We start from the raw sequence: 13726 nt of genomic DNA on the forward strand, positions 1-13726 counted from the left end.
CGGATTTAAGCTAAGGATCAATAAAATTAGACGGTTATGAATTGAAATGTTTTTCAATAGACCATACAAACGCCAGTGAAAACATCTCGGTCGACCGATGAGGCCACGCCCACTTGGAGCTGACGCGCGTAGCGCAGGACGCACGCGACTTGAAAAGAGGCTTCGCAGCGCTGCACTACTGTCGCCCGCGCGCGAGGCACGCCCGGCTCGCTCCAGAGAAGACACCCTTTGATCCACTGACCTGACCAACTTGTAGCTTTTTTGATATGCACCTTTGGCACGTGAAATAGAACTGGGTGGATCTGGAGTTGTTTGGGTTTTTTTGGAGGTGTGTGTGTGTGTGGGGGGGGAGCACCAGCTGTGTATGACAGTTCACATCCGCGTGCTTGTGTTTTGGGTGTTGACATGTCTTTGTCCTGCACTTCATTTTATCCTCTACTTTTAATCACATCACAAATCAGATGGGTGTACTGAGCGCAAGGAAGCAATGCTCGCCTGGGAATGACTTGACTGATATTTGTCAGAAGTTAACAATTTAAAATCCAAGTCAGATCGGTGCCCGCCGTCTTTTAAACGGATTAAAGGCTGCACGTCTCAGAAATCTCTGTTGCTCCTCAGATGTAACGTTTTTGCGAGGGTGTCTTTGTTTTCGTGTTTACGTGGTGAGTGCACTCCAGATGCATTCACTGCTGGACAGAAAGAGGAAAGAAGCCGGGGTTGGGATCGATCTGTCTCCGGGCTCGCTCCCCCACGCCGCGAGGATGTTCAGCTGCGTCGGGTGTTTCTGGGTGCTTCTGTCCTCCGCCCTCGTCGCCGTGTGCAGTTTTAGTTTTATTTCCCCCGCCTGGATTGTGAAGGAGCACGCGAGGAACAAGGACTCCGTCAGTTTCGGGCTGCTGTGGCATTGCTCCGAGTCCCTGGACCATATGTACAGGTGTTACACGTTCGGTGGGCTCGGGAGGTTTGCTGAGATCCCCTCAAGCTCCTGGCAGGTGAGCTGTAATCTCAACAACGTGTCTATGATAATCTGCGAGTTTGAAACTGTGGTGTTTGTGTATCAGATTGTGCAACAGATGTAAATTGTAAGGGCTCGCGGGCGCGAAGTTTTTATTACCACCCAGACGTGCAACTGCGCAGACTGCACCTGTGCACGCTTTGCGCTCGCGCTGGGCGGCGGGAATCAAAGTCAGTTGCCCTACAAATAATACACGCCAAGCAATCATTTTCGGACTACGATACAACAGTTTTATTGCAAGGCGTGGACGCGGATATTTAATGGTCACGAAAGACGCACGAGCGCATTAGTCATCTTTAATGAATTAAAGACATGACTCACTGAAGGTTAAGACCAAAACACTCCAACTGGTGCATGTTTGTTGACGAACTATACGCTGGTGGTTTTATCAAGCTCAGTAGTGACGGCCGTAAGTGCTGTCACAGTTACATCTGTGTGCATCCATACAAAAGTCTAGAAGTGGCATTTGAAATGGTGAATGACTGAAAAGTGGCCATTCGGAGTTATTTTAATGACAAACTTAGCTTTTGAAGGTATATAATTCCCAGCTGATCAGTGTGAGAGTTCATGGATGCTTAATCATCGCAATGGCTCTCTCAGGGTTTGTCGGCTCATAATGTGTTATATAAATCATAAATATTCGTTTTAGCAAAGTTGTTTGTTTCTCGCATCAGGTAATTAGCCGTGATTAATCAAATCAACCATGAAGAGTAATCTGGATGTATGAGACTGACGACTGGACGAACACAGAAAAGAGAAATCTCATTTGTTGAAGGGCTTGTGGGCAATTGACACTTATGCAATATCAAAGGCCAATATTGCGATAACAAATCATGTATTATATAGCTCAAGCTATTATCCTCCAGTGTTGCTTTTATATAAAGCAGTATTTTGCTCAAAAATTGTGGACCGCTTTGAATGCAAAAACCAAACCAGCAGCCAGAAGAAACGTGTTTTGATGTTGACTGCTTTGTTTACACAGAGAAGACGGCCCTCTTCCTGGAATGCAACGGGTACGGAGGCTTCTGTGTCGGTTTACATTCCTACGTACTTGTGGTTTTGATGACATAATTCTCATTATTTGCTTGGATATCCTTTTGATCAAAATCTAAATCATTTGTTATGTGACCTCCACAGAATTAGTCCTGTTTATAACAAGAAATGTTCTTCATGCAGATAATAGATATTTTTTAAAAGGGTCTCTATGGGCCATGAAAGTCCATGGTATGTGTACTTACTTTATCAAATTTGAAGTGTTGTGGATCCTCTGAATATTATACACAGAGGAATTAGATTACAAGATCAGTCATAGTTATAAAAGTACAGGATTGTTTTGCTCAACAACATGCAGTATTGCATCACAGCCTTGATTCAATCCCTGTGCTGCTCTCAGTGGTGCCTGAAGGTGAACCTTATAATGCACCACCATGTTCTGTGCCCTCGCTGTTTATAAACACTGAGATTGAGAACTTTGCCCTTGAGACATGTGACAGGAAGTGTGATCCGTTCTGCACTTTGTACGTAGTCTTGTTCATGTTGTGCAGTTCGGTTCTGTTTTCTGGGCAGCTGTGTGTCTTGTGTAAGCTGCACATTTAGGTCATGAAGCTTTTCAGGAAAAAAGTTTGTGTGTTCAATTAATTATTAGAGAATGAAAAAATGGAGAATGATGTGTTTCCTCCGGTGTGTGTGGAAGGAGCAGAGCACAGATATGGGAAAACAAAGACCTAATTTCCTATTGCTAACGCAGTCTGTGGTCATTTACCTGTGGTCGTTTACCTGTGGTATGTTGTGGAGAATTCCATTGGAGTCAGACATGTGTTAAGGCATATGTTATGTGTTAATCTTTCAGCAGCACTGAGACTATATTTAAAGGTGGGAACCGTATTGTTTGCCTTCTGGTGGCTTTAGCTGTGTTCCAGTGTTTAAAATAACGTTTGCCATCATGGTGGGTGTCGTCTAGCTTGTTTTTAAAAGCGGCTCCCTTAAACCGAAGCTGATTATTGGAGGTGGTGTCTATCGCCATAAACCCTGGCAGTTGTGGTGCCAGGACTCTGAACCACTGGGAAATGCTCCAGTGCTTGTGGGTGATCCGGATGTGGCCCGTGGGTTGTGGGTCATCCTCCGTACTCCCCGTCTTGGGCCAGGCCGGGAGTGTCCAGGCTCTGCTCCGTTACTGTTGTCGGGCCTTGACCAGTGCCTGGCACTAGGGTCCTACGGTCAGGCTGGGACAAACGGATGACCCCCCCCCCCCCCCCCCCCCCCAAAGCGATAATAATAATATGTTTAATTTATATAGTGCCTTTCTCATCCTCATGATTGCTTTACATATCCATACATGCAACACTTGAGAGAGGACATTCAAAAAAATCAAAAACAGTGCAGCAATAAATAGAAACAGAATTCCTGAGGAGGAAAACGTGTATCCACAATAAGAACAGGAGACTTGTGCGGTACACACACGTTCTAACGTCACATTGTAAACCCCTTAGCATTCTGCAACAGATTTATATTTAATCTGAGCCTCAATCATGTAGATTGGCAAAATTAGGTGCTGTCGTGGATGGGGTAAAAGTGCATAGAGTCTTTTAAGAAGTAACTGTCCTTCAGCGTCCTTGTTTTTAGCGGGAGTCGTTTTACAAATGTGTCCCAGCTTTCAAGCATGCTCTCTTTATTTCCAACCCGACACAGAAAGAAGCATCACTCTGGCCCTCCTTGTAGCATAAAAGCATTCTCTCTGTCCGGAAACCAGCAACCTCAAGACTTATGATTTATGTATGAAAGCATTAAAAAGAAACTGAAATTAGCATTTGAAAGAAGATTTTAATAAATCGCAGTGCCGTTCTCTTCGGTTCTGTGGGATTGCGAAGGCCAGTGGGAGACTGGTGCTCCATCTTTAATCTAAAGAACACGAGTCAGATGAAGGGAAACGCCGCCACACGTACGTCCGCACGCCGAGCACAGCCAACACTGCGGTTCTTGCCGAGATGCTCGGCTGTTGCTTATTAACGAGCATTTAGACCTTAATGGCATGGAGAAATCGAAAGTGACGTTTCCATACTTTCATAACTGTATTTGCAAGTGGCCTTTCCCAAAAGGTGCCTTTATTTAAAAGTTGATTAGCATCGAGGGACGAGAAACAGAGTCAGGAAGAGCCAGGGAGCTTTGGTTCATTTGATGTGACACTCTTGCCCGGGCTTCATGCTGGCCCTGCTGTGAGTGCACCATGCAGCAAGAGTGTCCGCACAAGCAGCAGGTTCACATCCGCCCTGCTGCCCCATGACGGTCTGTGATGTGTACTGGACCTCTGTCCATCCAGCTACACCACCACAGGTGTCATGGTGGCTTGTCTTAAGGCCTTGGAGAAGAGCAGTCTTGCAAACAGAAATAATGGACTCTAAAATGAAACGTTTGCTGATGGAGGCTTTTTCTTTCTACACCCACGTTGCTCCTTTTTGGTTATTGTGGTGCGTTCATTCCCCAGTAGCCATTAATATAGGTGAGCTGGACATTAAATATTCATCAGGTGTGTCACAGATGTCTGCCACAGCTCGTTAGTGTGCATATTATTCTGCCAAGGTTCCTGCCGTCCTACAACACACACACACACTTGCACTTTCCATTCTGCAGACCTACCATTGTTTACCCCCTGTTGTAGTGAACAGTGATTGCTGAATGGCGTGACGGTTGTGGGGCGAACACAAATTCTCAAACTCTGGTCTGGCCCTGTGAAGACCCTGGTTATCTGTCCTGGGTTATGGCCGCGAGTCAGTCAGCTAACTTGAGGAGCCTGCCCATGACTGCATGGTACAGTCGCCCTAGTTAGTGCACTTCATGCTCGCTGACTAGGGCGTTTCATGCGCACTCCCAGCTGCACACTTGGCCGCAGGCTTTGTGACGGCCGTGCGGGAGAAGCTGCGTGTGGCCTGCAGGTCTCCTGCTCCACCGCTGCAAGTCCTGCGGTTGGCGGTTTATCTCCGTTCCTCCCCGCGTGGCTGTTGTGGTGTTACTGAAGGGGCTGGAAGCAAACCAGATCGTGCGCTGCTAAAATAAACATGAGCTATTGGACGTCGACGGGCAATATTCAAATGAGTTATGCTAACTGGTCCCCATGGGCGTCCGTCCAGTAGGTAGGTAAGTGTTTTTGGGCTGAAGTTTTTCTTAAAGGCTTCCATTTGCTTGAGGCATCAAGTTGTGCCTGTGGCCCTGTGAAGACCCTGGTTGACTGGCAGGGACTGTCTGCATGTCTTGTGACCCCACCCCTGCGTGAGGGTCCAGGGTGGGCCTTATGGATGCCCCAACCCCTGCGTGAGGGTTCAGGGCGGGGCTTATAGATGCCCCCACCCCACCATGAGGGTTCAGGGCGGGGCTTATGGAATTCACAAGAGCAGTTAATTCTTTACAAGGTTTAAAGTAAAAGACGACAGCGCTGTCTGTCTCACGGCTCTCCTTACGCTGACCAAAGGACACACTACGGGTAGTGTGTCCTGTGGTCACCGTAACCTGCTCTCTGCCGGACGGGCTTCTTGACGGATTTCGAGTGTGTCACCAAGAAGGCGCTTGAAGCCATTCTAGTCACGTTTTTTGCTTCTTTTTTTTTTGCCGTAGCCGTCTTGCGAGAGGGGCAAAATGCCCCAGATTGCTGCTGCGGGCAGAGACTGAGGAAGAGTATGAGGAAGAACCCCCCCCCCCCCCATCCCCCCCACCCCCATTAATAGCGAGATTCTGCTGGAGTTGTCAGCAGCTTACCGGATTACAGGAAGGCATGGCACACCAGGGTAGGGCCAAGCAGCAAGCACTCGGACAGGATTAGAGCAGCCCAGAGCATGCTGGGAAACACGCAGGTGCTTTCCACATGTCCAGCTGGCAACTACCAGTGTGTGTGTGTGTGTGTGTGTGTGTGTGTGTGTGTGTGTGTGTGTGTGTGTGTGTGTGTGTGTGTGTGTGTGTGTGTGTGTGTGTGTGTGTGTGTGTGTGTGTGTGTGTGTTTTCAATATTATGTGAGTGAGATTTGTTCAGACACCACATATGTTGTGAGTGGACAGTATGTCCACCCAAGTCTTCATCTGTTGTTCATCTCTTAATAAAAGTGGCAAATTCACATATTTGACAAGTTGCAGAAATTGGTTTTGTCTGAGTGGAAACCCTCCGAGTGGAATGACCTCGCTGTGCCAAAGGGAAATGATTTCATTTTTATACCTTATTTTATGCTGAGATGGAAGAGTCTCAGGAAGGCCACTGGAATCCAAATCTCTTTTTCATGTTTAGACAGTTTGACTGTGTGTGTGTGTGTGTGTGTGTGCTGATTGACTGACTGACTGACACAGAGAGAGAGAGAGAGAGGGAGGGAGAGAGGAAAAGGGGGGAATTTCATGAACTGGCTGCCTATCTACCAGACTAATGGAGGATTCTTTCTCTTGTTGGGTTGTTGCATGTCTTTAGTATCTCGAGGATGCAGGTGTCTCCTCTCCTGTCTGAACTTCTTAAACCTTCCATGTTCACAGAGCCAGACCATCAGGGTCTGGAATTTTATCACTGCAGTCACACTACCCCTCTCCCTCTGTCTCACTCACACACACACACACACACACACACACATGCACATAAGACCAAATGCAGCATAGCGTGGTGTCCCCAAAGATGGAGCCCATACGTTTAAAACGGGTCTCGTGGGCCGAGGTGTTGGGTGTCGGGCTTGGGGATCCGTAATTCTCGGCCCTCGTGCCCTTCTGCCCAGAGTGGCCCCGCTATCAGGAAATAAGGCTGCGCTGGACGCCTCCTCTTGCACGCAGCTATTGTGCTTACGATAGATTTACAGCCTCATGGCTGGAGAGCTGCAGACTGGCCCTCTTGCTGTACCGCGTCGTTCCCCACAGTAATGGCTGCCAAATATGATGTATGTGCCTGATTGGCTAATGGAAAAGCTCCACTGTTAACCTGTTAGCGCGTGATGGAGGTTAGATGGGCCAAGAGAGTGTTATGAGGAAAGCGTGTAAGTGTGGGACGCGTGATCCAGTCATTTGCCCTGGGGAGGAGGAGCGGTCAAGGGAGGGAGAGAGAGGGAGAGGGGGGGGGGGGAGAAGGAGAGGGCATGAGAGAGATAGACAGAAAAAGAGAGAGAATGGAAGCATGATGAGACAAAAACATGGAGGATAAGCTGTCCTGGATAAGCAGATCCCTTTTGCCAGGTCTTCTTCTCCAGGAGCCTCCATCTCACACACACACACACACACACACACACACACACACACACTGTGTTGATGATCGAGCTGGCAGATGGGATTGGAGGTGACTGGCCACATCTGTAGTGCAACACAGGACAGGACAGAGGAACGGAAGACGGGACACAGGAAGAGAAGACAAAGGGGACAGTAGAAGGCGGTAGCAGAGCGGCTCAGGAGCAAATATCCTGCGATGTCACTTGCACAAGTTTGCCACACTCCACCAATGCTTCAGCGACACGGTGAAGCGCCCCAGTCAACAAGCCTAAAAGCCTAAAGCAGGAGCGTTTCCCAGCATGCCCTGTGGCCAATCACATCACATCACGGTCAGTGGTGCCAAGGACGAGCCCCAGAACGCACGCTGATGGAGTTTCCTTTTTCGCTCATTTCTTTTTGTAGACTTTTCAGCGTTGGTGGGGATTAGTTTAGCTTCACAGGCCGCATGAGCTCGGCCTCGGGCCCCATAAGGACCGGCCCACGAATGAGGGAGGGGCAGTTCTGAGTGCTTTGGAGGCGCTTCCATTACCAAGTGGGGTAATGTAGTAAACAGACAGACTTGACCATTAAGAAGCAGTTCTGTCGTGTGTCCAAGCATCTGAGATGGACGGCAGGGGGTTGGGCCAAGTATGACCACTCCACCAACACGACTGGGACCCACATGGAGGTTACACCAACGGAAGAACGCCACTTCACCAAAGCCTGTGTGCCAGACTACTGCAGAAGGATGGTGGAGTTTAAATAAGGATACTGCCTCTCTTGTAGGGGACTGGGGTTCAGTCCTTGTCTGGACTAGTGCTCTGTGTTGTAAAACTAAGAGTCCCACGACAATATTGTCTCATAAAACACTTTTTAATAGGCAACTGTCAATATTCGACTTGGTGCAGCTTGACGTAGCGTGAGTTGGTGGCCATATGGGGAAGTTCTGGACTGTATGAGTGGGGGATTTGGCGTGTGTGGATGATGGTGAGATGTGCAATTAGCTCAGCAAGCAGTTGGCTTCAGCATGAGTTGGAAGGGACCGTGTAAGTTTCAGAACGGCTTGGCACTGGTGTAGGTCCATGCATTGGTTGTTGTGTGTTATGGGACAGTCAGGGCATTTTATGGACCTAATATTTAGAAATGAAACATTGCAGGCTTGCCAGTGTTCTAAGGAAGTGCACTTAATTAGTGCACTTATGAGTCAGTAAATTGGAGTTTTGCCCTTAGCCCTTAGTGTCTGTGGCACGCATGTGTGACTAGATCAACTTTCCCTATCTTAATCCTGCAGAGCTACGTGTAATGACTTATAATGCTGTGATGCACTTACTCAAGTGGTGATCCCACAACCCTGAGAAATGGATTCAAAATGTGCCATGTGGACTTGAGTTCTTTTAGTCTATTTGGTGAACTACGTGTGATTACAGCTGATCTAGTGGATGATGAACAAAAGCTGCAAAAAGTGCCTTTTGGTGGATCTACAGCACATGGTTTGAATTGGAAAGACCAGATCATTTATGTTCATTCATTCACTTCCAAAGGATTAGCCATGCTGTAGAGACAACAGTGGAAGACTGAGAAGCGCAGGTTCCATCCCGTGTTTAATGTCAACCGCGGCACCTTTTAAACATCCATTACAAAAAGCGCCATGAAACCAAAAAAGGGGGCTTATACCACCATTCCATCACAGGCTGCCTGTCTGGGGTCCTTTGGGGCGTGGGGCTAACCAAGGATGTGCCTGTCCGATTTGGCACAGAGTCCAGGCCGACAATCCAATCTGAAAGCAATTTAGGGCAGTGCGATAGAAAGAAGCTCCTACATTTGTCACGCAGACTAAATTCATTGGCCCTGGGAATTTAGAGGCTGATTCTGAGTCACAGGTTCTCCGTTCAGGGCCGTGGGCGCTACATGTGTCTGCGTTGCACCAACACACCTGACCAGCTCAAAAAAGGCTCGATAATTACCTGTGGAGCTCAAGCTGGTGTCGGAGGTCAGGGAACAACAGAGATGTGCGGTGCCTGGTACTTCCAGGAGAACCCAAGCCTTCAGAAACGTAGAAGATAACTCGGTCAATCCACACACTCTCTTAAACCTTATTTGCTGTGGATCAAGCAAACAAGTTTCCAAGAACAAGATTAATGTACGAAAGAGGAACTGGAATGTTTTACATTGTGTTGTTTTAAGAAGTTAAATTTGCTCAGCGAAGCGTCTTTCATGGCTTAAATAATGAAATGAAAGGCTGACTCTTGCATAGAAAACGTAGTGCCAGTATATACATATATATATATATATATATATATATATAATAAATATATATAATATATATATATATAATATAATATATGTAATGCACAGCAAGGATTGGCACGGCATTGATTAAATACCCCGGCTGGATTAACAGTGGGTTTTTTTCTTTTCTTGGGAAAGAACAAATGGCTAACTCCTTTTATTACTTGTCAGTGCTGTGTGCACACACAATTACAGCAGTAATTCCCATCAACACCCACCGGCCTGCCTGCGTATCCTTGTGTCATTGATTTTTCCTGTGCCACTGTGACATTCAAGACCCAGTTAGCAGTACGGCTTCCCAGCTCTCTGGCAGGGGGAATATTTCAGACTTATAAAAAATAAATAGAGAGGTGAAGAGAGACTGGCAAAGGGCAGGAGAAATAACAAAGTGTGTAAGGGGGAGAAAGAAGGGGAGAGAGAGAGAGAGAGAGAGAGCGGGAGAGAGAGGGAGAGACGGAGAACGCTTGCAGACCTCGAGTGTGTGGATGTGGACACAAACTAGAGTCCAGGGAAGACGAAAGAGAAGAAGTGTCGGGTCAGGAGGTGCCGGCGAGGAGCGAGGGAGCAGACGGAGCAGCAGACGGAGCGAGGGAGGAGAGGAGGAGTGTGATGGGGGCAGGAGAGGCACTCTCTCTGAGGAGGAGGGAGTGCTGAGTTGCTTCTTTGGTCAGGTCCATTCGTTAAGCAGCTTGTCAGCTCGGCGGGAGACACGGGGGGAGTTTGTGTATTGATTGAGCTGAACGTACGGCGCCATTTTTTTTTTCCTGTAAATGATTGTCCGCTTGGCTTGACACATAGAGCCAAGATACTGTCATAAGCACCAGATACACGTACACACACACACACGTACACACATGTCATTTGTATGGCTGTACAATATATCATTTGTTAATCGTTATCACTGTGTTGGCTCTGGAATACTGATATGGAGGCTGTACTCTGAGAATGAGTTCTTAACAAATCAGTTTGCGCGTGGCTCTGATGGCCCTGACCAATCTCGGAGGAGAGCACTTTGATGAATCACAGCACTCCCACGTGTGAGCAGCTCGTTTAATTTAGCGCAAAATATTGCAGAGGCATCTTTAATTGCGTCACGTCAGGAATTCACCAGCGCAGTAAGAGGGGGGTTCACGCACTCTTGAATGTGTAAAAATATCCCAGAATTTGTCTTTGTCCATACAGATAGAAGCCAGAGTTCTTTTAATCATGAATTCATCATAACTTCATTATAAATTCATCGTCCTACTTCTGCAATGCATTAAAATATACATGCAATTCATTAATGTTTCACGAGATGGACATCAGATCACAGACGTCATTATTAGAACACATCACCTTCATGTAGGAGGTCCTAACAGAGTTTGTCTCCTCTAAACACAGAGAATGTAAATGAGGAAATGTGAGGGACAACCTCTCTGACCTGTGGAAAAACTACAGGTCCATCCAATACTGCAACGTACACACTAAGCGTTTAGAAAATAACTGATGTAATCAGAAGTAATGCACGTACTGGAGATTCCCTGGACTGTAATCCTTTATCTCGGTTTTGGTTGGGTAATCAGAAACGCTTAACAAAATGCCTTTGCTCGCCACACAATTCTTCTTGTTTACACATTAAAACCGCATCCCTGTTTTGGTAACGGCGAATGTTTTCCACACAGTAAAATCTTCGCTATTAAATTAATTCCACCCCTGGTAAATTGACTCCTATAAAGCTCATTCATGTCCAGTGGGGCCTGAATTTACTGTGAACAAATGAAGTCTACATAAGTGGGTAGTCCCTGAAGGGTGTTGTGGATCTGGACTGCTATTAGTCTGGACCCAGTGTTTCGGGGGTTCTGGTCCTGGATCGCGTCCACCAGGCTGTAGCTGTGGTTTCGGGTTCAGAATCTGGACTTCGTACACCGACGAGGTTCTGTGTGGGAAAGGAACGCCGCTGTGTTGACACGGATCAGCATTCCTCTGCCGTAAACGAGTAAACTGAAATAAAAACAGCGCAGAAAAATTAAACCGGCTCACCATGCTACGCATCCACAGTGGCAGCTTACGTGGTATTAGTAGCCACTAAGGTCTCGTAAGTAGAGCAAATTTCTTTAGCAGAGTATTACACAAGCACTTGGAGGTAGCTTCCTGTTAATGTTGTTGGTGTTGTGGTATAATAAGCAGGACCTGTAATTTGCCCTGTGGGGTAGAATTGTTGCCACACTTGTATCTTTCCCCTCATGTACTCCTCACTCTGTGCTTTGGTCTACAACCAGGCCTTTTACTAATGAAAACTCGCATTGTAAAAAAAAAAAAAATCTGTTTAATTTAAAAAGAAAGCCTCTGTATACAGTGTTATTTGTTGAGGCCCTCATTTGTAATGAGGTGGGCAGGCTCTGAACTCTGGGCTAGTGGGATCTTAACATACGCTCTTTAACTCATGAGCAAGTCCTTATTTTTTTACAATTTGTCTGATGCAATTTCAGTTCTGAGGTTGGCAACTCACCCTCTGTAATACTGTCCCAAAATGATACGGAGGCCTTTCGAACGTTTTCTCTGGAGTTGTAATTGGGTGTGCAGTGCCAGATACCAGACAGCTTTCTGTTTTGATGTTTTTTAAGAACATACTAGCAACAGAATTTAAAGAATATTAGCACTTGGAGAGCTTGCGGTCAGTGGTGGTGGATAGCTTGTCTGCTTTATTTATTTATGTATGTGTTTATTTATTATTTATATTTATTATTTATTTTATCAGTCAAGCAAAGTCTATGCTGAACTTGGTTTATATCACCAGTTAATAACACCAGACCAGTGCGTATAGTTTGAAAAACATTTCATACCAAACTGGTGGACCAGATCCCTGCTCTTAACTGTAGTTACTGGCGCCATGCAGGTGTGCTAGCGATGCCGTGGCCTTCATTCTGGGCCTGGAGCATTCCAGGGGGCGGAGTCATGGGTGGGGTCATGGGCGAGGGCGGGGTCATGCGTAAATAGAGGTCAGTGAGAGGTGAAGGTTTGGAGTTTGGAGTTGATGGAGGTGGAAGAGGAGCAGGTGAAGACCCTGTGAACCCAGCGGCGTCTCTCTTACACAGCCATTCACTCACCGCACTTCCACACATCAAAGGTCCACAGAGTTTCTCAGGACTTCCACACATCAAAGGTCCACAGAGTTTCTCAGGGTAGATTAAAGATGTTTGTGATGTCCGCCCTCTCGTTATTGACGGGATCACTCACATTGAAAGTCTGATGCAGAAGCAAAGACGCTGTGGCGAAAGATGTATTGATATACTTTAAAGTGCCCCAGCACATGTGTGAAGGTGTGCGTGTGTGTGTGTGCGTGTGTGTGTGCGTGTGTGGTGCGTGTGTGTGCGTGTGTGTGCGTGTGTGTGCGTGTGTGTGCGTGTGTGCGTGTGTGTGCGTGTGTGTGTGTGCGCTGCGACTAGTCTGAGCACACATCTAAAAGACTGTTCTATAAGAGGTCAGGATTATGCTGGTGAGTTAGGGTATATCTTTACAGATGCCTGCTTTCTTTAGGTGTGTCCACAGGATGTCTTCTGGTGTAGGAGCTGAGTGTCTTATTCTGTCTGGTTATGTGATGTCACTGACTGTCACAATATTTTACAAATGGCAGGATGTTCTTTTGTAGTCCTTCTTTCTGTAGAGTGAAACTGATTGAATGGTACACGTGTGCACAGAGATATGCAGTTGTTTGGTTAACACGAACAGAGTTAGTACTGCATGGATGGATTTGGCATGATGGGTCTTATACAGGTCAGACTCTGGTCAGGTCAGACTCTGGTCAGGTCAGACAACTGACTTAAAGGCAGCACAACTGTTTAATTACTTAAACAGCACAACTGAGTTTAATTACTTAAATCCTAAGTAATTTAGCACAAGGATCTAGCTTAACTTGGTCAATCCAAAGTCTGATTTAACTGTGAGTGTTTAAGTAATAGAACTGTTACACATGTATACAAACAGTACCTAATGCCTGATTGTGGTTTTTTTACCCACTGCTGGATGGTTTCTGCATCATTTTCCTTTGCCCCATCATTACCACACTATGTTGCTCATCCCAGCCCCTTTAATTTTATTCATCTCCGAATAATGACTGCGTATTCTGTCAGACACTGTGACGAGGCATCTGTCTCTGAGTCCATGTTTAAGCTCACGCCGTCAGGTATGGAGATGCGGGGATTGGCTGCTTCACCCCACAGCCGAGTGAGGAAGGCCCTCATAATCCACT

The sequence above is a fragment of the Brachyhypopomus gauderio genome, chromosome 7 (assembly GCF_052324685.1).
Source record: "Brachyhypopomus gauderio isolate BG-103 chromosome 7, BGAUD_0.2, whole genome shotgun sequence".
Lineage (NCBI taxonomy): Eukaryota > Metazoa > Chordata > Actinopteri > Gymnotiformes > Hypopomidae > Brachyhypopomus > Brachyhypopomus gauderio.